General features: G+C 41.4%; 1 protein-coding gene across 27 annotated transcripts in view; it reads right to left on the minus strand.

The window, feature by feature from the left end:
- APBB2 (amyloid beta precursor protein binding family B member 2) overlaps positions 1 to 25,000 on the minus strand; it is a 377,507-nt gene that overhangs the window by 299,860 nt on the left and 52,647 nt on the right. The gene's annotated exons all lie outside the window — the stretch shown is intronic.

The raw sequence follows: 25,000 nt of genomic DNA on the forward strand, positions 1-25,000 counted from the left end.
TTTGGCCAAATGCTTATGCTCTGTTTGTGGAAAATTTAAAAGCCAGATGTTTTAATTAACCACAGAAAACACGAGCTACAACTAAAATTTCATGAACACACTGATCTGCCCTGTGGAAAACCACAGGAATGTTCTGGCAAGGCTCGGACTGAATTCTTGGGACACAGAGGGCTGGGCTCATTCCCCTTAGGAACCCGAACAGAAAATTAACTTGCTCAATATGTTTTAAAAAAGTAAAATGAAACCCAGATTTAATCTCAATCAAATACAAAACCATTTCAGGACTTCAAAGGGCACCACCGAAAGACACACAAGGGAAAGGTCACAAAAAATTCCAGTGTGGTTCAGGATTTAGAATGTATTTTCAATGCAAAGTGAATAGTGTAGCAGAAAAGTTCACAGGCTAAATAACCCAAAGGAGAAACGAATCATCTTTCATTTCCTAATAGACGAAAATGATGTATGAAAACCAGTATTCAAGTGAATCATAAATATTATCAAATGTATAATATGTTCAGGCAAAAGGAATCACTTAACTATCCTGCTTCAGGCCAAACCTGCAGCCTGGCCCACACTAGCTACTATGCTTCAGCTTGAAGAATCAAGGCATCCAGAAAAACTGCTCAAATAACTTAGGCTCACTGAATTCAGAAACAGAAAAATGAGGGAATCTTATAAAAGCAATTAGTGAACAATTAAGAACAGATTAAAAAGTCTTTCTTAGTGATAGTAATAGTTATGACAGCATCAATATACATCAAATATTGATTCAAGAGAGAACGAAACACATGTTATTTTCAGATACTAGGTCCACAATTCTATTTCTGTAAGTCACAGACCCTGACACAAGTGTGCCAAGCATAATATTACATTAATCTCCATCTTCATTTGAAACCTCTGTGGCAAAAATAATTTCAAAGGGAACACAGCAAGAAAAAAGCAAGATATCAAGGTATCTATCTGTGGTGTAATCCCAGTTTTGTTCTACAAATTGAGTGTATATAATCTAAAGATTTCAAAGCATGAACAATAATGGCTATTTCTGGATCATGGAATTAGACATATTTGTGTGTACATCTTAGTGTTTTTCCAAGTTTTATACAATTAATATGTATCATTTTTAGAATCAGAATATTTTTAAATAAGGTTTTTCTTACTAAACAGTATGAGAACACAAATCAGAAATGGAATACCAATATAATATATTAGCCTCATTTGTGGGCTTCCTTTTATCTGAAGAATAAGAGCTAAAATTAAAAAGACTTCATTTATCTGAACTCTGTAATTCTTCACTTAGAAGTTCAAAACCCAAGTGTCCAATAACACCCCCAGGGTTGAACAACTACTTTTCTAGGAACAAGAAAGTTTTACTGATTTTGCAAACCTGTCACAAAGAAACAAGAACATAGTTATTCCTCTCCCTTAACTAATGCATCTAAATTTCTCTATCACTAGCCATGCTATACAACTGTCACTTATTAAAAATGTCCTGATGTCACTTAAGATTTCACAGGAGCAGAGCCCTTGGTAAACACTGCCACACGCCATTTCTGATATTTCCGGCATCTCAGAAAACACAAAACACAATGGTGGAATCTCAAGGGAATTGCAACCCACTCCAGTATTCTTGCCTGGGGAATTCCATGGTCAAAGGAACCCGGTGGGTTACAGTCCATAGGGTCACGAAGAGTTGGACACAACTGAGCAACTAACGCTTTCACTAACACTGGGGTACCTGGCAGTCCATCACTCTAAGAAGACAACATCCTCAGTTTACAAATGAGGACACTGTGGCCCAGAGAGATCAAATGTCTCTTCCAAGGCCACACAGCTGGTGGGGCAGGGATAAGTCCAGATCACCAGCTCCACTGTGACCAAGTGCTCTATCCACCACTACATCGTGGCACGTACTCCACCACAGGTTAAATTCATATTAGCAAAACGAGTAGAACAAGACAAGAAATGTATTCTGTCAAAAATGAAATGCATGCAGGAAAAGAAAAGCAGAGACTCAAAGCTGGGCTAAACTAGATGAGGCTCTGCCCATAACCCGCTCTGCCGGAGAAACAATGGCTGCAGTGTGAGCAGGCAGCAAGTGTCTTGAACAGAAACCGCCTGTCATGCCAAAAGCTTTCTGGTCCTAGTACTTGTCCTGCTGATGACCGCACGGCTCCACTGCTTGAAGCAGGACAAGAGGTTTTCAACAAGAGAAGACAACACTGGCACCCGTGAGCCACCTGTGGGTGAGACGAGGGACACGTGCTCACCCCACTGTTGGCGGTAAATAATCTACTAAATGATCAGACATCAAGTCTGAGCCTCCTCCTTCCAAAAGTTTTAGGGAAGAGATATTACTGATTTCAAAAATTAAGAAACAGAGTGGGATCATTTTGTAAAGTACAGAAACAGCAAATCTTTATGTTGTGTACCTAGGACTAACAGTGTTGTAGGTCCATTATACTTTAATAAAACATTGCTTGAAAAGAAAGAAAGGAAGGAACAGGAAGGAAAGGAAAGAAGAAAGTCACTAATAACTAAAATAAAATAATCCTAATGCTTCATCTCTTGTGCCAGATACAAGCGTGGGGGTAAGCAGGACTTTTCCTCACTTCCTCTAAGTGAAGTATGCGAACAATGCTCCTCTTCACTTCTTTCTCAGCATTCACCTATAGCATCCACACCACACCAGTCAGAAACCTAGGAGTCCCACAGATGTGAACAGCCCCATGAGTAAGAGAGAGAAGACAGATGGCAGTGACGAACTCAGAAACGCTCCCTGAAAAGCCTTCATTGAGTTCCCTCCCCGTGCCTACTGTGCAGCGGGACCACAAAGGCAGGAACTGTGAAGCCGCTAAAAAAACGCTGCATCCAAGGACGATGTGAGCTGGCTTTGTAAGCAGCCGGGACCAATACAATGGCCCTGTCCCGCTTCATCTCAGGAGTCAGGCGCCTGAAAAAATGCATATTTTTTCCACCCCAAACTGTTCCTTCCCCACTATCTATTTCCATGGCTGGACCCTGGAGGAAAGACAATATTGACAGTTTATTCATCCCCTTCCGTGCCTCTGCTCTGATGCTAAAGGTTAATGTCCACAGAGGGCAAAAGGAATCAGATTCTTGTTGCTATTTCACAATGAAATCAAAGCTTGGTAGTGAGTGTTGTTCTAGGAACTCTTGGAAAGTCATTTGTAAGGTAATGACAGTAAGTTTAAATTTAGCAGTCTGGTAGAATGAACTCTGGCCTGCTAATCAAATTTGGCACAGTCTTGCTGAAATCACAAAATTATCTTTCTCAATGACAGACTAAACAGAAATTAGATCAGATTCATTGATTTTGAAATCCTTTCTTACTGGGAACCCTGACTGTGTGCTACCTGGTTCTTTATCTTGACTCAATGTCTTTGGCAAAATGTGCCCCTAGATACTGCCACTATCTGAGAATCGTAAATGTATGGTCAGCACTTTTCCCCCGTTTTAATATCACAGGGAAAGTTTGTCCTTCCTGAGCCTGATTCCAGAAGTATTAGCCAAGCCAATTCAATACTTCTGAAATTTCTCTCTCAAAATGATCAGGAGTACCAGGCAAGAATATGTCAGAGAACATTACTTTCATGGTGTGGGAAATTTTATTTTAAAAACTTAGATTGAGAGTATTGATAACTTCACATCTTAAAATATTGGGGAGAGGAGAGAATAAGTTATTTGAAATAATGAGGGCTGTGTTTTAAGTTACACATCACCAGCAACTGAAATCTATAAGCGAAACTGGCACCCAATGAAGTCTGTGGAGACATGACAATTTTAAAAAAGTTTCATACAGTAACGTCCCCTGTCATGCTCTCAAGTAAAGAGGGTTGCAACAGTTTGGAAGGGGAGGAACTGATGCTTTCTAATGTTCTAAAAACTGTTCTTCGGAAGCAAACTTGGTTCAAAATTGGAAAAAAAGTACAAACGATAAGGCTGTATATCATCACCCTACTTATTTAACTTATATGAAGAGTACATCATGCAAAATGCCGGGCTGGATGAATCACAAGTTGGAATCAAGACTTCCAGGAGAAATATCAACAGCATCAGATATGCAGATGAAACGACTCTAATGGCAGGAAATGAAGAGGAACTAAAGAGCCTGTTGATGAGGGTGAAAGAGAAGAGTGAAGGAGACGGCTTGAAACTCAGTATTCAAAAAACTAAGATCACAGCATCCAGTCCCATCACCAGATGGCAAATAGATGGGGAAAAAATGGAAACAATGGCAGATTTTATTTTCTTGGGTTCCAAAGTCACTGAGGACAATGACTGCAGCCGTGAAATTAAAAGACACTTGCTCCTTGGAAGAAAAGCTATGACCAACCTAGACAATGTATTAAAAGGCAGGAACATCGCTTTAATGACAAAGGTCCGTCTAGTGAAAGCTTTGATTTTTCCAGTGGTCATCTATGGATGTGACAGTTGGACTATAAAGAAAGCTGAGCACTGAAGAATTGATGCTTTTGAACTGTGGTGTTGGGGAAGACTCTTGAGAGCCCCTTGGACTGCAAGGAGATCCAACCAGTCCATCCTAAAGGAAATCAGTCCTGAATATTCATTGGAAGGACTGATGCTGAAGCTCCAATACTTTGGCCACCTGATGCAAAGAGCCGACTCACTGGAAAAGATTCTGACGCTGTGAAAGACTGAGGGCAGGAGGAGAAAGGGATGACAGAGGATGAGATGGTTGTATGGCATCATCAATTAATGGACATGAGTTTGAGGAAACTCTGGGAGATAGTGAAGGACAGACAGCCTGGTGTGCTGCAGTCCATGGGGTCACACAGAACTGGACATGACTTGGTGACTAACAACAACAAAAGCTGTTCTGGGAAAAATAAGGGATGAAGAAATCAACAGATGTAGAGGTTGTGGTCCCAGCTCTGCTACTTGTGACCTGAGGCTTTCTGGGATAACTAACATACACTCTTCACCTTTTGTTTTATCATCTGTAATACTGGGATGAGACTATTGGCCAGTTTCATGGGACTCTCAACCAATGAAACCCAATACGAAGGCATTACATAAGTTTTTAAAGCACTGTGTATTCATTCAACAAATATTTACTAAGAAACTACAAAGCTGCCAGATACAGCACTGTGGATTCAACCACAAACAAGAGACGCAGCCCATTCCTGCAAAGACTTGGTGATGGGATGCAGTAAAATCTGTAAGAAGCACAGGGAGTTATGGGACATGCAGGCGGCTTCCAATCCGAATACCAGAAAAACATGACATATTGTTACCTTCACAAGCTCTTGAGGAAGTTTCGCAAGAGCTTGTAAAGGTAGCAGCAGATGCAGTTTTTGGTTCGGGTTAATTGTTAGCTCATTCTTAGTACATTTTTGCTGAACACTCACAGCATGCCAGGCACTATTCTAGGTACTGGAGATCTAGCACTGAACAAAATTTCTGCCCTAATTTAGCCGATATTCCTCATCCACATGAAATGTAAGAAACAGGAACTAAACAGAGTTAAGCAGCAAGGATGCTTCTGCTGCAATATAATGGTTTCTTTCTCCACCAAAATAACCACACACGAAAGTTAAAAGGAATATTCTAATTGATCTAAATACGGTAAACATTTTATATATTAAATCTCCAGGCTACATTTTACAATATGCCAAATAACTGCCACCATATGAAAGGCACTCTTGGGTCTGAGGGATTACGATTTGTGCCTTTTGGCATGGAGAACACTCTCCATACCTTCCTCCTCCCCCACCCAAGGAAAACGAACATATGCTGGAATCCATCCAAACACAACCTCAGTTTTAACAAGGGGAATATCAGTTATTTTAGAATCATTTCCTGTAGTCATTTCTGTAAAGAATAAAAAAAATTGAATTCTATTTTTTTTAGAAACTAAACTGAACATGCCAAACGTCTGCCTTCACAAAGTTTCCTTTAAAAATCTATTTAAGGGGAGGGGAGGGCATGAGAACTAGGCTGTCCAGAAGGTAGTTAACCCAACAGTCTAAAAATTCAATACGGGATGGAGGTGCAGGGAGGGGATGAGGAAAGGAGGAAAAAGAGGAAGGAAAGGAAGGCACAGGAGTGAAAAGTTACACAATGATCTCTAGGATTAAAACCTGAAGAGTTCACAGGCTCAACAAATACCAACGGCCAATGTTCAAAATACTGTATAGCAAAGAAGAGGTTTAAAAAAAAAAAAAAAAAGACCAAAATGCTACTCAGCCCAAGATCAAGAGTTCCTAAATTTGCGGGTTCCTACCAAAAAAATACAAAGTTCAAAGCGCATCTGTGCAGATGATGTACTAGGTCTGTGGACGTGTCCACGGATCTTCACTTTTCTAACTGGACCCAAACGATACTGATTCACAACGGTCCCATGGCTGGGAACCACTGACTTACTGTATTTCCTTATTGAAAAAAGTTTTGGAACATTTTCATTATAATAGCAGATAATTCTTTTGCTAAGTGCTTTCCACTAATCTTTCATCCTGAAGTAGGAACTATTACTATGCCTATCTTTTTAAATGGGGAAATTTGAGGCATGAAGAGGTCAAATGACTTGACTGATGTTACACAGCTTTTAAATCAAGAACCTGGGATTTTTGGCCAAGTCCTATCTGCCCTGTATTTTCTTAGCACTCTGATCTGGTGAACTTCAGCAAGCTAAATCTGCTTCCCACTCTCTAGTCTAAGGTTGTCATATAACTAATCATCTTAATAATATACTACAGGCATTAATACAGAACTTAAATCCCCAAATTCAGTAATAAACTGTGTAATCTGAGAGAGTGCTGGGAAAATCATACATAAAGCGTGGTCTATTCAGAGCAGTAGGGAGGTACCTGGCCAGGTCTGTAGTTACTTTAATTACCTTCCATTCCATCTTAAAATCAGTAAAAGAATGCTTATGATCTTAGGGAACATATGCTCCTTCACCAACATTAGACTTTTTCCTAGAAAAAAGCTGGACACAGCAAAGTCGGGCTCATTAAGAATTACTGCCAAGAGTTTCACATCTTCTCAACAGTTTCATGCTTTTTTTGGTGTTATTGCATCTGCCTAGACTGCTTCACCCTACTACTCTGATGTGCCACCTATTTGTCCTTTGAGGCCCAGCCCAAATATTACCTCCTTCATAAAGCCTTCTCAGATGCTCTGGTAGAAATAATAACATTGAAAATTTGCGATCTTCAATGCTTCTCCTATCGCGTAGGACAGGCTGATATTTATTCAAGAATACATATGCCTTGTCTCACCTAGAGCCAGACATCCTGGAATGTGAAGTCAAGTGGGCCTTAGAAAGCATCACTACGAACAAAGCTAGTGGAGGTGATGGAATTCCAGTTGAGATATTGCAAATCCTGGAAGATGATGCTGTGAAAGTGCTGCACTCAATATGCCAGCAAATTTGGAAAACTCAGCAGTGGCCACAGGACTGGAAAAGGTCCGTTTTCATTCCAATCCCAAAGAAAGGCAACATCAAAGAATGCTCAAACTACCACACAATTGCACTCATCTCACACGCTAGTAAAGTAATGCTCAAAATTCTCCAAGCCAGGCTTCAGCAATATGTGAACCGTGAACTTCCTGATGTTCAAGCTGGTTTTAGAAAAGGCAGAGGAACCAGAGATCAAATTGCCAACATCCGCTGGATCATGGGAAAAGCAAGAGAGTTCCAGAAAAACATCTATTTCTGCTTTATTGACTGTGCCAAAGCCTTTAACTGTGTGGATCACAGTAAACTGTGGAAAATTCTTCAAAAGATGGGAATACCAGACCACCTGACCTGCCTCTTGAGAAACCTGTATGCAGGTCAGGAAGCAACAGTTAGAACTGGACATGGAACAACGGACTGGTTCCAAATAGGAAAAGGAGTACGTCAAGGCTGTATATTGTCACCCTGCTTATTTAACTTCTATGCAGAGTACATCATGAGAAACGCCGGACTGGAGAAAACACAAGCTGGAATCAAGATTGCTGGGAGAAATATCAATAACCTCAGATATGCAGATGACACCACCCTTATGGCAGAAAGTGAAGAGGAACTAAAAAGCCTCTTGATGAAAGTGAAAGTGGAGAGTGGAAAAGTTGGCTTAAAGCTCAACATTCAGAAAACGAAGATCATGGCATCTGGTCCCATCACTTCATGGGAAATAGATGGGGAAACAGTGGTAACAGTATCAGACTTTATTTTTCTGGGCTCCAAAATCACTGCAGATGGTGACTGCAGCCATGAAATTAAAAGACGCTTACTCCTTGGAAGGAAAGCTATGACCAACCTAGATAGCATATTCAAAAGCAGAGACATTACTTTGCTGACAAAAGTCCGTCTAGTCAAGGCTATGGTTTTCCAGTGGTCATATATGGATGTGAGAGTTGGACTGTGAAGAAAGCTGAGCACCAAAGAATTGATGCTTTTGAACTGTGGTGTTGGAAAAGACTCTTGAGAGTCCCTTGGACTGCAAGAAGATCCAACCAGTCCATCCTAAAGGAGATCAGTCCTGGGTGTTCTTTGGAAGGAATGATGCTAAAGCTGAAACTCTAGTACTTTGGCCACCTCATGCGAAGAGTTGACTCATTGGAAAAGACCCTGATGCTGGGAGGGATTGGGGGTAGGAGGAGAAGGGGACGACAGAGGATGAGATGGCTGGATGGCATCACCAACTCAATGGACATGAGTTTGAGTAAGCTCTGGGAGTTGGTGATGGACAGGGAGGCCTGGCGTGCTGTGATTCATAGGGTTGCAAAGAGTTGGACACGAATGAGGGACTGAACTGATGCCTTATCTTAACAGAGTCCTCGCAGCATCTCACCCCTTTGCCCTTTGTTCTCAGGTGGCCTGAGATTTCTGGTTCTTCTCCATCTTTATTAATGTTCTTTCTTGGGCTCCTTTGTATACGACCACTGCTGCAGCTGCTGCTAAGTCGCGTCAGTCGTGTCTGACTCTGTGTAACCCCATAGACGGCAGCCCACCAGGCTTCCCCATCCCTGGGATTCTCCAGGCAAGAACACTGGAGTGGGTTGCCATTTCCTTCTCCAGTGGATGAAAGTGAAAAGTGAAAGTGAAGTCGCTCAGTCATGTCCAACTCCTAGCGACCCCATGGACTGCAGCCTACCAGGCTCCTCCAACCATGGGATTTGCCAGGCAGGAGTACTGGAGTGGGGTGCCATTGCCTTCTCCCTAGAATATTAAAAATGGTGTTCACAAAGGCTTCATCCTGACTCTCCTCACAACTCCACACAAACTTTCTGGGTGACTTCAACCATGTTGCCAAATCCAGCTACCTGAATAGTCTGATGACTCCCATTCACCCATCCAATAAAATCATCCATTCATTCATCAAACATTTATTGAGACATACTCTGTGCCAAGTATGCACCAGGCGTTCTCTCCAGGTCAGACCTCTCACTTGACTATTCTCTGTCCAACCCACTAGGATCACAACTCCTGGTTCATTTATGTTCTTGCTCCCTACTGCATCCATTCTAAGAGTCATATTTCTTCCAGTTTCACGAAGGTTAACAGTGATACGTGTCTTACAAAACAGGCACATTTCTTCCAATTTCACAGAGGTAATAGTGATATGTATCTTACCAAAAATGGCATCTTAAACACCTTTGGCAATGTTTTCTTACATCTTATACACATACCAAAACAGTGGCTCTTATAAACAGTGGCATCTTAAAGTCTATGAACCCCAGAGACTATCTTAGTATATTTCCCTCCCATTATTCTACAACTGTGCTGCCCAAGAGAACTTTCTTTGATGATGGAAATGTGTCATATTTGTGTTGTCTAATATAGTAGTCATTATCCACATGTGCATTGAAATGTGACTAGTATGACCAAGGCACTGAATTTTTATTTTTATTTAATTTTAATGATATTTATATGTTTATCAATTTCCTTATTCCTTTTTGCATCTCAGACTTTCCTTCTGGAATTACTTTCTTCTTCATGAAGTACATCCTTTAAGTTTCTTAGTAAAATCTGCCACAGTAAGTTTTAATTTTTTGCAAAGTATATTTTGCCTTTTTCTTGAATGACAGTTTTGCTGACATACAATCAATAGTATTTTCTTTTAGCATTCTGAAAATATTTTTCCAGCATCCATACTGCTGTTGAGAAGTCAGCTGTAAGTATAGTATTCCCTTGATAAACAATCTCTCTTTCCTATCTGGGTATTCTTAAGATCACCTTCCTTATTTTGGCATATTTAAGTCCCTTATGTCTAGATATGAATTTCTATTTATTTATCTTTATTGGTATATGCTGTGTTTCCCTTATCAGTCCAGAAATTACTTGGATTTAAAGAACACTGGTCATTTATGTACTTCATGAACTCTCTCTGGAAATTATTTGTACCCTAGATTTTCAAATATTACTTCCTTCTATTTTGTCCATTATCTCTCTGCAATTCTGAACAGATCTCATCATGGCTTTTATATCCTTCAACTACACCTTCATGTTTTTCTTTTTATTTCTAAGTTACATTCTGGTTAATATCTTCACATCTTTTTTTCTAGTTCATTAATTGCTTCTCTAGTTGTTCCTAGTCTAGTTTATTGAGTTTTTAACATTTATAATTTTTTCCCTTACATTTTGTTCTTATTTCTTTTTTCTCAAATCTGCCTGGTCAAAATTTGTTCAACAAAAACAGAACACCTACATTTATATTGCTCTTTGTGCACACTCCTCTCCACCACCACATTGAGATATAACTGACAAACATTGTATTAATTTAAGGTATACAACAATATTTGATATATGTATATATTGCAAAATGACCACCATAATCAGTTTCATTAACATCAATTACTTCACATTGTCACAAATTTTTTTCTCACGATGAGAACTTTGAAGATGTACTTTCATAGCAACTTTCAAATATACAATACAGTTTGGTTAATTATACTCACCATGCTGTACATTATCTACCTAGAACTTATTTTTTTTGTAATTGGAAATTTGTATCTTAACCACCTTCACCCACTTCCTCCATCCCTGACCTCTGACAACTAATTTGTTTCTAAGAGTTTGGCGTTAATTGGTTTTTGGTTGTTTTTTTTTTAGATTCCACATATAAGTGAGATCTTTCCCTGATTTATTCCCTTAGCATAATGTCTTCATGTTGTTGTAAATGGAAGAATTTCCTTCATTTTTACGGCTGAATAATATGCCTGATCATTTTTTTTTTAATTGAAGTATCGCTGATTTACAATATTGTGCTAGTTTCTGATATACAGCAAAGTGATTTCGTTATACATATATACATATATTCTGTTTTTCAGTTTTCCATAATTGTTTATACATGATGCTGAATATAGTTAGCTGTGTTATACGGTAAACCCTTGTTTATTTTACATACAGCAGTGTGCATTTCATACTCCCCATTTATCCCTCTCCCACTCCAACTCCTCCCCACCTAGTCCATTTTTATCTCACGCTCTTATTTGTAATTATATTTCATTCCTTAAAGTATTTCAAAATGGTTATTTTATATTCTGTATCAGATAATTGTAATATCTAAAGTCTTCAGGGAAAAGTCTATTCTTTATTTGTTTCTGATTACTCTGGCCCCTGGAGGTTTGTTTTCTAGAAGAGTTAGCTGTCTTTGATCCTGAACTCTTATTTGGTTGATACTGGTCAGGAGAATCCTAAGGTCTAAAGTAGGGATGTCTTCCTCCATAAAGATTTTTGTGTGGTTCTGCCAAAAGCCCACAGGCACTATCTACCTGGGCCACTTTAGATTCTTTTGCAGGTCCTAGTGGGATACAGGCTCTTCTAACACTGCCACTCACCCAAGGCTTAGTTTTCAGCCCCGATGGTGAAGGCAACTGCCTTTTGTGTTTGTCTACACAGAAAGCTCCCGGTTTGGGTTTTACCTTACTAACTGGTGGTTGGCTGAGACTCTGGAGTTGTCTTAGTTCCCATGATCCCAAAAGTACATAAAAAATGTTTTATCCAGATTACAATGCTTTAGTCGGGAAATGTGACTGATTTCTAGCCACACTGCTAGAAACCTAAGCCTCAAACTGATCATCTTCTCTCAAAGCCTACTTTTCCTTTGTTTCCACATTTTGCTGAATGACAGCATTCACTCTCACGCAGATCTGAAAGTCAGTATAGCAGGGACCAGTGACCCCAGTCTTTCCTCCACCAGCCCAATAAAACGAGGCACCAAGTCCCAACTTCTGGATTGATCAAAAGTGGGTCTGCCTTTATGTTTCTAATCATCACAGCACCTAGTAGTAGAAATTTAATCATGAAGGACAAGGAAGCAAATTAAATGAAGCTAAATTAAAACCAAAACCATACATTCCATCCAAATAAAGGTGCTTTATTATGAGGGAAGGTCTGAATTCAGGGAAGTGGAAGGAGAAATGAACTGGGACTTTGGCTGACAGCACCATGATCACATTACCAACGAAAGGTTTAATGCTAGTCCAAAAAATTATCTGTCATGATAAATTAATGTTAATTTGAGTGTTATTGATTTTGCTTAAATTAATAAATCTGTCATTGTTTTACAGTTACATAAGAGCTGGAAGCATAAGGAGTTTATACCTAGTTTTATGTTCAGGCATATTTAAGCTACTTCATAATAAATATATTTATGTCAGTACTGGGAGTTTGTGAGTTATTTTTTTTCTTTTAAATGAAGAGGTCCATAAATTACGAGATTTAAGGAACACTGGTCTTTATATACTTTGCCACTTTTGATATATTCATCATTCTCTGCATTAATGAATAGAGAAGTGGAATACAACAGCATGAGCAAGAGACCATTTACTAAACTACAGTTTCTTCCCCTAAGTCTCCAGCTGTTTGAAACGGCTCAATATTGATGAATCTTTTCAGGCAGCACGCTTTGTTTCTTTCCTCCAACAGTAGTGGTTTCTAACAGATAAGAAATACGCCTCTAATATGCAAACACACTGCTCAGTCCACTTCCTACCTCCACCCATTTTATACTAGACTGTATAAAATGGCATAAACATACCTGGCAACAGTAGAGTAAATGTACCAAATGCAATGTGTCAAACAAAGGCCAGTCCTTGCCTTAAGGAAGTCCCTTTCCTGGTTGGGTTTCAATAACCAGGAATTGGGCTGAGCACAGCACTGTTGTTCTGAATGAGTACAAGAAACTCCTGATCACTTCTTTTTAACTTCTGTATTCTTTATGGATTGATGGACTGCAGTTCCTTCGATCTCTAAATATTTCATTTTAAAAGTCCCCCTACTGAGAAAAAAACTCCCTCTCCCCAACGTACTGGCACGTGTCAACATCATATTTCTCTTCTCACAGAGCTTGACTCAGTCAGAACAAGGTCACAGCAGTCCGTTACTGACAGAGGAGCACACCGGAGTCCAGAGTGGCGAAAGGCTTACCCAGGGACACACGGCTGACAGGCAGTGGCCAGAACCTGGTTCTATCCAGTCTTGCCACCAAGATCCAAGACTGTGTGTCTGTCATCTGATTCATTTTAAATCTTAAGTAGTTTGAACTAGAACTTCACATTGATGCCTCTGGTCATCATTAAACTTTATTTTAAGTCAAGTATTTGATATTTTACTAGCAATAATTCAAGGATATTCACAGTGTATGAAACAGCTCATATTTCAATAAAGTTCTAATGAAAGTTTCTCAAATTCTGAATTCTAATTCCAAGATTCTTATTTGAAAGTGGCTGCTTTCGTTTTTTATTTTTAATCAAAGTATATTAACTTGGTGGTGGGGGAAGCAGAGGGGATGAGATTACCTCTTTATTTGAAGAGAGAAATACAACATTATACTGATAGTTTAAAAATATCAGTGATCACATGAAACTCTAATTCAGCAGTTCTCAAGTTCAGATCTGGGGTGGGGCAGAAAAACATGCATTCTAAACAAGAAGTATTATATTGCTGATGGTCTGAAAGGGAAACACTGATCTATTCAATTTTTTCTTTTTTAATTAAAACTAATGTTGGTACTACTTCTACTTAGTCAATAAAGTAAGACAAAGAGGAGGTGGAGGAGAAAGGAAGAAGAGCGAGAGAGAACGCAAAAACATACTACACAGCCAGACATACACACAGATACGGTGTTACCCTTCAAGCACGTGGGAAATAGGCTTTCATGGAATAACATTCCTAAACTCTGACCTAATAAATTATTTTGAGAGTGGCTGCTAAGAACTTAAAAAACCAACTCAAAGCATAAATGGTGCTATTACCCAAAGAATAGGTGAAATCACAGACCAGTATAGGGTTTGGAAAAAAGCAAACTGGCTGTCTGGGGAGGCCTTACAAATACCTGTGAATAGAAGAGAAGCGAAAAGCAAAGGAGAAAAGTAAAGATATAAGCATCTGAATGCAGAGTTCCAAAGAATAGCAAGAAGAGATAAGAAAGCCTTCCTCAGCAATCAATGCAAAGAAATAGAGGAAAACAACAGAATGGGAAAGACTAGAGATCTCTTCAAGAAAATTAGAGATACCAAGGGAATATTTCATGCCAAGATGGGCTTGATAAAGGACAAATGGTATGGACCTAACAGAAGCAGAAGATATTAAGAAGAGATGGCAAAAATATACAGAAGAACTGTACAAAAAAGATCTTCACAACCCAGATAATCACGATGGTATGATCACTTACCTAGAGCCAGACATCCTGGAATGTGAAGTCAAGTGGGCCTTAGGAAGCATCACTACAAATAAAGCTAGTGGAGGTGATGGAATTCCAGTTGAGCTATTTCAAATCCTGAAAGATGATGCTGTGAAAGTGCCACACTCAGTATGCCAGCTAATTTGGAAAACTCAGCAGTCGCCACAGTACTGAAAAAGGTCCATTTTCATTCCAATCCCAAAGAAAGGCAACACCAAAGAATGCTCAAACTACCACACAATTGCACTCATCTCACACCCCACTCCAGTACTCTTGCCTGGAAAATCCCATGGATGGAGGAGCCTGGTGGGCTGCAGTCCATGGGGTCGCTAAGACTCGGACACAACTGAGCGACTTCACTTTCACTTTTCACTTTCATGCATTGGAGAAGGAAATGGCAACCCACTCCAGTGTTCTTGCCTGGAGAATCACAGGGATGGAGGTGCCTGGTGGGCTGCCGTCTATGGGGTCGCACAGAGTCGGACATGACTGACACGACTTAGCAGCAGCAGCAGCAGCATACGCTAGTAAAGTAATGCTCAAAATTCTCCAAGCCCGGCTTCAGCAATATGTGAACCATGAACTTCCTGATGTTAAAGCTGGTTTTAGAAAAGGCAGAGGAACCAGAGATCAAATTGCTAACATCCGCTGGATCATCAAAAAAGCAAGAGAGTTCCAGAAAAATATCTATTTCTGCTTTATTGACTATGCCAAAGCCTTTGACTGTGTGGATCACAATAAACTGTGGAAAATTCTGAAAGAGATGGGAATACCAGACCACCTGACCTGCCTCTTGAGAAACCTGTATGCAGGTCAGGAAGCAACAGTTAGAACTGGACATGGAACAACAAACTGGTTCCAAATCAGAAAAGGAGTACATCAAGGCTGTATATTGTCACCCTTCTTATTTAACTTCTATGCAGAGTTGATCATGAGAAACGCTGGGCTGGAAGAAGCACAAGCTGGAATCAAGATTGCTAGGAGAAATATCAATAACCTCAGATATGCAGATGACACCACCCTTATGGCAGAAAGTGAAGAGGAACTCAAAAGCCTCTTGATGAAAGTGAAAGAGGAGAGTGAAAAAGTTGGCTTAAAGCTCAACATTCAGAAAACGAAGATCATGGCATCCGGTCCCACCACTTCATGGCAAATAGATGGGGAAACAGTGGAAACAGTGTCAGACTTTATTTTTGTGGGCTCCAAAATCACTGCAGATGGTGACTGCAGCCATGAAATTAAAAGATGCTTACTCCTTGGAAGGAAAGTTATGACCAACCTAGATAGCATATTCAAAAGCAGAGACATTACTTTGCTAACAGGTCCATCTAGTCAAGGCTATGATTTGTCCAGTAGTCATGTATGGATATGAGAGTTGGACTGTGAAGAAAGCTGAGCACCAAGGAATTGATGCTTTTGAACTGTGGTGTTGGAAAAGACTCTTGAGAGTCCCTTGGACTGCAAGGAGATCCAACCAGTCCATCCTAAAGGAGATCAGTCCTGTGTGTTCTTTGGAAGGACTGATGCTAAAGCTGAAACTCCAGTACTTTGGCTACCTCATGCGACGTGTTGACTCATTGGAAAAGACTCTGATGCTGGGAGGGATTGGGGGCAGGAGGAGGGGACGACAGAGGATGAGATGGCTGGATGGCATCACTGACTCGATGGATGTCAGTCTGAGTGAACTCCGGGAGTTGGTGATGGACAGGGAGGCCTGGCCTGCTGCGATTCATGGGGTTGCAAAGAGTCGGACACGACTGAGCGACTGAATTGAACTGAAGAAATATTTGTTTAATTAAGGAGCAACTCCATCTCTAGCTGGAAATCTATTTAACCACAGAAGTGAAATCATAATTAATATGATCATATCTAATTTTCCCCCTCTGTTTGTTTCCTTGGGGCATCTGTAATGGCTGACATGGAAATGGAATCATAAGTATTGTTATAAAAATAACATTTGTTGGAAAGCTTATCCTATATTTTCATAGGTCATACACTATAGATATGGCTCTATTAATTCTTCTCAGGCTTTTTCAGAGAAATCTGAACTATTAAAATTACACACATTATGAGAATTCCCTGGTAGTTCAATGGTTAAGACTCCATGCTTCCAATGCAGGGGCGGAGGTTTGATTCCTTGTTGGGGAACAAGATCCTGCATGTTGTGTGGTACAGCCAAAAAAAAAAATCCTACATACATTATCCACTTTAAACCAAGTAATGCTGGCAAGTAAAATCTATTAGAAAGGACAAGTGGGAGAAGACAAAAGGGGAGGAATAGGAATACAATTAATTGAGGAGGAAAATTCAAGAGTAAGTCAGGAATTAAACATAGCTAAGAATACAAATTAAAAGACCCTTACTCCTTGGAAGGAAAGTTATGACCAACCTAGATAGCATATTGAAAAGCAGAGACATTACTTTGCCAACAAAGGTCCATCTAGTCAAGGCTATGGTTTTTCCAATGGTCATGTATGGATGTGAGAGTTGGACTGTGAAGAAAGCTGAGCACCAAAGAATTGATGCTTTTGAACTGTGGTGTTGGAAAAGACTCTTGTGAGTCCCTTGGACTACAAGGAGATCCAACCAGTCCATCCTAAAGGAGATCAGTCCTGGGTGTTCATTGGAAGGACTGATGTTGAAGCTGAAACTCCAATACTTTGGCCACCTCATGCAAAGAGGTGACTCATTGGAAAGGACCCTGATGCTAGGAGGGATTGGAGGCAGAAGGAGAAGGGGATGACAGAGGATGAGATGGCTGGATGACATCACCAACTCGATGGACATGAGTTTGGGTAAAGTCCAGGAGTTGGTGATGGACAGGGAGGCCTGGTGTGCTACGATTCATGGAGTCACAAAGAGTCGGACACAACTGAGCGACTTAACTGAAGAATACAAATGCTTCTTCATCCAGATTCTATGTTACTTTAACAAAAGGCGGGGAAGAAATCCACAAAAGACACTGTTCTGAAGGAAATTACCAGAGCTCCTGAGGACACTGAATATCCCTGGGCTGTCTAAATCCATCACCAGTCCAGCTTCACCAATCCATGCACCCATTCATTCATTCCTTTTTCCTCCTTTCATTTCAGGATAACATTTAGCAGTGTTAATTATATTCACTTTATTGAAAACTAAATCCTGATGTTATATTAGGAAAGAAAACTTTCATCTGCAAGTTAATGTCCACTGTGAAGCTGAGTGCACAGTTTTAGGAAAGTTCATAGGCTTTCGAGTCTTCAGAGAAATGGGTTCCAGTCCCAACTGCATTGCTCATTTATCTGTGTGACCTGGAAACCGGTTCATCATTTAACTTTCTGAGTCTGATCGCTCCTCTATAAAATGGGGGCCATAACATCTGGGCTTCCTGGGTGGTGCAGTGTTAAAGAATCTGCCTGCCGACACAGGAGACACGGGTTTGATCCCTGGCTTGGGAAGATCCCCTGGAGGAGAAAATGGCAACTCACTCCAATATTCTTGCCTGGAGAATGCCATGCACAGAGGCACCTGGCAGCCTACAATCTACTGGGGTCGCAAAGAGTCAGACACAACTGAGCATACACGTAACATGTACCTCCTGGATAGCACAGGATGAGGGCCAGTGTCCTAAAGGACCATTCCTGGCACACAACAAGTGCCTGTTTCTATTGTTCTTTCACTCCTGCTGCATTTGCCTGAGGGCTCCACAATTTTCTGTCTGGGCAGGTCAGTCTGAAGTGAGTATTCTCCAAACTATCAAGCACTCAGTTCCAAGCTGAAAGACCTCCCACACGAAAGCCCTTCTTGAACAACCATCCTACGCCAGGCTTGTTAAAGCCGAGAGACTGCAGACCCTTGGAACTACGTTCTGCTTTCCCCAAGTACAGACGAAATGAAAGCCACTCTCTTCAGGCATTCTCAAATGACCTGGCACCCTTGAAGGGTGCTTAGGAGAGCTTTTTAGCTATAGTGAAGGAAGCCAAAGAAATGACCCCCAAAATTATCACCCCTGGAGCAAGCTAACCCTTATTGAATAATAAGTGGGAGAGTGGAAGGAACAAATACTAGAGGGGGGCTTGTAGACATGTTCTGCTGCCCTCATCCCTACCTCCAGTGTATGAGTCCTCTTGAAACCTGAAGCCAGCCAGGACAAACTAAGAAATAAAAGTGTCAGTAAAGAAGGAAACTGCTGGTTCTGACCAATTTCCCCAGCCCTTCGATAAGAGCTATACGCTCCAAAGCCCAGGCCCAAGGCAATTCTATCTGGAGGAGGAGGGGCAAAGGCGCTGACTCCAAGGCCAGGTGGCCGGGGCTCAAAACCTGGCTCCGGCCCACCCTTGCCGTGTGACCATGGACACGTCATGCCGGAAGGACATAATAACAGCGCAGAACTCGGAGGGCTGCTGTGAGAACTGGGAGGATAAACAGTCACTCTGGTTTGTCTCAAGCCATGGTTCAAAGCCAGGTCGGCATCAGGAGCACCCAGGAAGCTTTTTCAAAAGGTACGTGTCTGGACAGTAGGTCTGGTTTAGAGCCCAGAATGTGTATTCTGACAAAACCATGTCCCTCTCAGGCCCACCCGGAGGTGAGATACACTGGCTGAGATCAAGTCCCAGCTCTACCAGACCAGCCTTTCTTGGCAGGGCAGCATTGGTTCCGGGTGCTTCAAGGCTACCACTGCCCACAAAAATGCCTCTACAACCTGAGTGCTGCTGCCTGAAATTCCTTTAGCAGGAGCTTTCCATTGCACAACTCAGAGACACATTCTAAATCGGGAAAGGAACCAACCTTGGGTAGGCACCTACAGTGGGTCAGGCCCTTTCTGAGTCCTGCTCCTTGAGACCATCTCATGGCACAGCTCCTGTAGAGGAGGAGGGAACTATGGGGCAGAGAGCTTTCGTAGCAGAGCCAAGAAGGTTCTGCAGTAAAGCGGGCAGGTCTGCCCACGGCACCACACTGCCGCCTGGCCCACTGCCTGCTCTCAGGAGGCCTGGACATGGTTCTAAATCAAGGACAATGAAAGTGGACTGAAGGAGGTGCTCCAGACACACAGCCCACCCCACCCCCAGGTCTTCTCAGGTGGTACTGAACCCACACTAAGCTGGAGTACAAGGATGCAGAAAGGAGTCCTCCACTTAGACCTCAACTCTTCCTCGAGGAAAGGATTTTAGATAGATCTCAAACTCATCAAGCCTTCATGCTACGTCTATACGAAAGAAATGTATGAGCCTTAACTCTCTACTTCTCTATCTCCCTCTTTTTTCTAAGCAAAGGGAAAGGAATAGATGCATTAATGAAAATAAAGAAAATGACCTGATCTACCTCAAAAAATTTACTATACTGTGAAGCTCAATAAGATCACAATATCCACAGTAATATTAGCTAGTATTTATTAAATCTAATCAGTACCAAGAATACATCATCTCCCAACAACCTCTAGAGATTTCCATTTTTTGAATGTGAAAACTGAAGTAGGAGAAGGTAAAAATAACTTGTCCAAAGACCCACCATTTGTGAATGGAAATTCAAACCAGGATAAAATCTAGCCTTCTCAACTCTTAAGTCTAGTATGTTATTTTCTCTATGGACTCGCTATGTCATCTGTCAGGTTTTATAGAGACATTACTTCCCTTGTCATTAGGAAATTTCCATGAGCTGTTAAGTGCCTCAACACTGCAGAAAAAGCAAAGGGATATGAATAATCTATAAACTGGAATCTCATCCAAGGAATAAACAAGGGAAGCTTGTAAACCTATTTTCAGCTTAATGAACACAAAATAAATAGAAGCATCCAAAGAAAATGAAGGCAATCAAGAAATAACATTAAGGAGGAAAGCAATAGGCTTAAGGGCAAAAAAAAAAAAAAAAAAGACAGGATGCTGCTTTGTGGGTGCTGGAAAACAATGTTATTTATTGGGAAACATCAAGGATGAAAAACAAAGATGGGGATGTGATTTGGACAGCTGCGAGGCAGTGATCCAGGGCCCAGGGCAAGCTGGCTGTAAGGAACCGGCAGGGGCCTCCCAGGTGCTGCCGGCCTTGACTGAGAGGACAAGGGTCTGAGATCACCAGGCCTTAGAAAGGAAGTGATGGAATCCCTGCTGCTTAAGCAATTAGTCAGCATGCCTGAGAACACCACACTTCCTCTGATCTCCCTGCCCTGTGAATGCTAGGGCATTACCAGACTTCCTTCTCAACAAAGGGGATTTTAAAAAAATACTAGACAGATCAGAAAGACAGGGAGAATTTCTCTCTCCCTACCACCACCCAGTCATCAATGAGGAACCAAAAGAGACCTGAGGAAGCTGAACACAGCCACTGAAATAACCAGCAGCCAGGAGAGTGGATTCCAAAGGTGGCTCCACGAACACTCCATCTCCGCCCTCTCAGCCGAATTCCTCAGCAACTCAGCCCATGAGCAGGCGAGTGATGGGCAGGGCAGATAGGATAACCTCTAAGAGGCCGGTTGTGCTCACTATCTCCCTTCCCAGACTACCCTCTTATGTCCCATAGGCTGCCGTGAGCTCTCCAATGTGCTTCTACCATTGGAGAGAGGGAGAAAAGGAAGAATCTGAGTATAACAAATGTACTTAAGCCTCAATGAACCTATGAGAACTAGAAATACAAAATATAAGCAGAACTACTGGTGGCTCAGTCAGTAAAGAATCTAACTGCAATACAGGAGAGGGGGACTTGAGCCCCGGTTCGAGAAGATCCCCTGGAATCCCCTGGAAAAGGGAATGGCAACCCACTCCAGTATTCTAGCCTGGAGAATTCCATGGACAAAGGAGCTTGGCAGGCTACAGTCACAAAAGTCGAACACGACTGAGTGACTAACACTTAACCCTGGAGCCAATGAAAGTATCCACCATTTATTGAGCCATTATTATGGGCTAGGCACCGCTCAAAACACACAGTAGGTACTGACTCATTTAATTCTAACAACCCTCTGAGGGAGGTTAAGCCACTTGTCCAAGGAACACAGAGCCTGAGCTCATCTTAATCCCTATACAGGCAGCATCAACTTCATGGATAAGACTTCTTAGCTAATGACAGGATGTTACTTTGTTCTTTGCCTGAAGTTCTATCAACTCAAACTGACAATACATATTACAGAATGCTGCCAGCTTCCCTGGGGAAAAGGAGATGACAAGTCTAGAAGCAGGATCTGGTAAATATACAGCTTGAGTGAAACCAACCATGCACCTCATAAACACAGCTCCTTGATGCCAGACTCCTGAACACAGGCTCCAAGTCTCTATCAAAAGAGCAGCATTCCAAGTGACCAGTGGCCATGAGGACCCATCCAGTGAACTCACTAACTCAGGAAAGTCTGTAAAGCCCAGAAGTGTTGAATGGGTGACTCCAGATCATATGGCTTCTCTCAGAGCAAGCCAGGGCTAGAACCTGAGCCTCCCAGATGCCAATTTCATGTCCTTTCAATTCTTTAAAAACAAGCTTCATGTCTTGTCCCTTATCTCATACCTTTTATTATGGAAACTTTCAAACACATAAAAAGCAGAAATAATGAAAAACCTCTGTACCCACGATCCAGCTTCAACAATTATCAACTCATGCCCAATCTAGTTTGCTCTTCATACCCACACTCTCCCTTCCCCTCCACCACGCTCGCCAATTCCAAGCTGTCTGAAGGTAAATCCCAGGCACCACATCCTTTCATCCACGAATATTTCAACGTGTATCTCTAACAAATAAGGATACTCTAAAGCATAAACACACTAATATCATGTCTATGAAAATTAACCATAATTTCTTAACACCAGTTATCTGATCATTGCTCAAATTTCCCCAATTGTATTATGTTTTTTACTGTTTGTTTGAATCAGAATGCAAATTAAGTGTACACATTGCAACTGGTTGATGTATTTCATAAGTTCTATTAATCTCTGTCTCTCTCTTTTTTAACAATCTATTTATTGAAGAAACCAGGTCAATTGTCCTGTGGGGTTTCCCATAGCTTGGATTTTGCTGAGCTTTCTTTTTATCTCCCCACAATGCTCTGCACTATACCTTGTACAAAGGGGATATGCCTGGGCTCACCCACAGGCATTTGAATTTATTTTTATATTGTCATTCGCTTCCTCCCTCCTCCTCCCTGTTTTAAAACAGCAAATTCCATTTAATTGTTGATTCAGCTCAACAACTATCTACTGAGTGCCAGTAAGGCAAGGCTGATGGAAGACCAAGGTGAATAAGACAAGATCCTTATCTCTGAGAAGACACAGTTCAATGAGGGGGATAAAGGCCATCTTGTTAATTCAAGGGGTACAGATGAGAACTATCAGAGAAGGCCCTAGAAGAAATTCAAGGATGTGGTGGGATCTAAGTTAGACTGCAACAGATGGTTTGGGTCCATTTAGAACAAAGGACAATATGATGCAGAGGATAACCCGAGTGATGTTAGTAAGGTGGGAATGTTTCTGGCAAGTTTTAAACAGACAGCAGTGCTGGTGGAGAAAACATTTTACAGAAAAAGAGTTTGGTAAGAAAAGCTTCTGAATATCTGCTGGGGATCTGAGAATCATCAAATGAGGGGAGTAGCTCTAGATCCCTATTAGACAGGATTAGCATCAGCATTGAGAATGCATGAGAGGCCAGAATGCAGGGTGGGTTCCAGTAATCCAGTTAACAGGGCCCTGAACTAGGCCAATTAGTGTTTCTGTATTAGTCCCTCTGTTGTGTCTGACTCTCTGCGACGCTGTGGACTGTAGCCCACCAGGCTCCTTTGTCCATGGAATTCTCCAGGCAAGAATACTGGAGTGGGTTCCCACTCCCTTCTTCAGGAGTCTTCCTGACTCAGGTATCAAACCCTGGGCAGACTCTTTACTGTCTGAGCCACCAGGGAAGCCCAAACTAGCCAATCAAAAAGAAAAGGAAGTGACATGATTTGTCACTTGAATACCCAGAACCATAAGGCAGGAAAAGTGGAAGATATGAAACGCTGATTTGAGAAAACAGAAACAATGTTCTTGAATATCTCCATAACACTTTAAGTAACATGCTTTCATAGCTCTATAGGGCTTCCCTGGTGACTCAGATGGTCAAGAATCCGCCTGCAAAGTGGGAGACCTGGTTCGATTCCTGGGTCGGGAAGATCCCCTGGAGAAGGAAATGGCAACCCACTCCAGTATTCTTGCCTGGAGAATCCCCACAGACAAAGGAGCCTGGTGGCTATAGTCCATGGGGTCGTAAAGAGTCAGACACACAGTAAGCACACACACATAGCTTTGTATTAACAGTCACATCAATATAAATATTCTCTAACGTTTTGCAAAGAAATAGAGGAAAACAACAGAATAGGAAAGACTAGAGATCTCTTCAAGAAAATTAGAGATACCAAGGGAACATTTCATGCAAAGATGGGCTCGATAAAAGACAGAAATGGTATGGACCTAACAGAAGCAGAAGATATTAAGAAGAGGTGGCAAGAATATACAGAAAAACTGTACAAAAAGATCTTTATGACCAAGATAATCACAATGGTGTGATCACTCACCTAGAGCCAGACATCCTGGAATGTGAAGTCAAGTGGGCCTTAGAAAGCATCACTACAAATAAAGCTAGTGGAGGTGATGGAATTCCAGTTGAGCTATTCCAAATCCTGAAAGATGATGCTGTGAAAGTGCTGCACTCAATATGCCAGCAAATTTGGAAAACTCAGCAGTGGCCACAAGACTGTAAAAGGTCCGTTTTCATTCCAATCCCAAAGAAAGGCAACACCAAAGAATGCTCAAACTACTGCACAATTGTACTCATCTCACACGCTAGTAAAGTAATGCTCAAAATTCTCCAAGCCCGGCTTCAGCAATATGTGAACCGTGAACTTCCAGATGTTAAAGCTGGTTTTAGAAAAGGCAGAAGAACCAGAGATCAAATTGCCAACATCCGCTGGATCATCAAAAAAGCAAGAGAGTTCCAGAAAAACATCTATTTCTGCTTTATTGACTATGCCAAAGCCTTTGACTGTGTGGATCACAATAAACTGTGGAAAATTCTGAAAGAGATGGGAATACCAGACCACCTGACCTGCCTCTTGAGAAACCTGTATGCAGGTCAGGAAGCAACAGTTAGAACTGGACATGGAACAACAAACTGGTTCCAAATCAGAAAAGGAGTACATCAAGGCTGTGTATTGTCACCCTACTTATTTAACTTCTATGCAGAGTTGATCATGAGAAACGCTGGGCTGGAAGAAGCACAAGCTGGAATCAAGATTGCTAGGAGAAATATCAATAACCTCAGATATGCAGATGACACCACCCTTATGCCAGAAAGTGAAGAGGAACTCAAAAGCCTCTTGATGAAAGTGAAAGAGGAGAGTGAAAAAGTTGGCTTAAAGCTCAACA

Source organism: Bubalus kerabau, chromosome 7 (assembly GCF_029407905.1).
Source record: "Bubalus kerabau isolate K-KA32 ecotype Philippines breed swamp buffalo chromosome 7, PCC_UOA_SB_1v2, whole genome shotgun sequence".
Classification (NCBI taxonomy): Eukaryota; Metazoa; Chordata; class Mammalia; order Artiodactyla; family Bovidae; genus Bubalus; species Bubalus kerabau.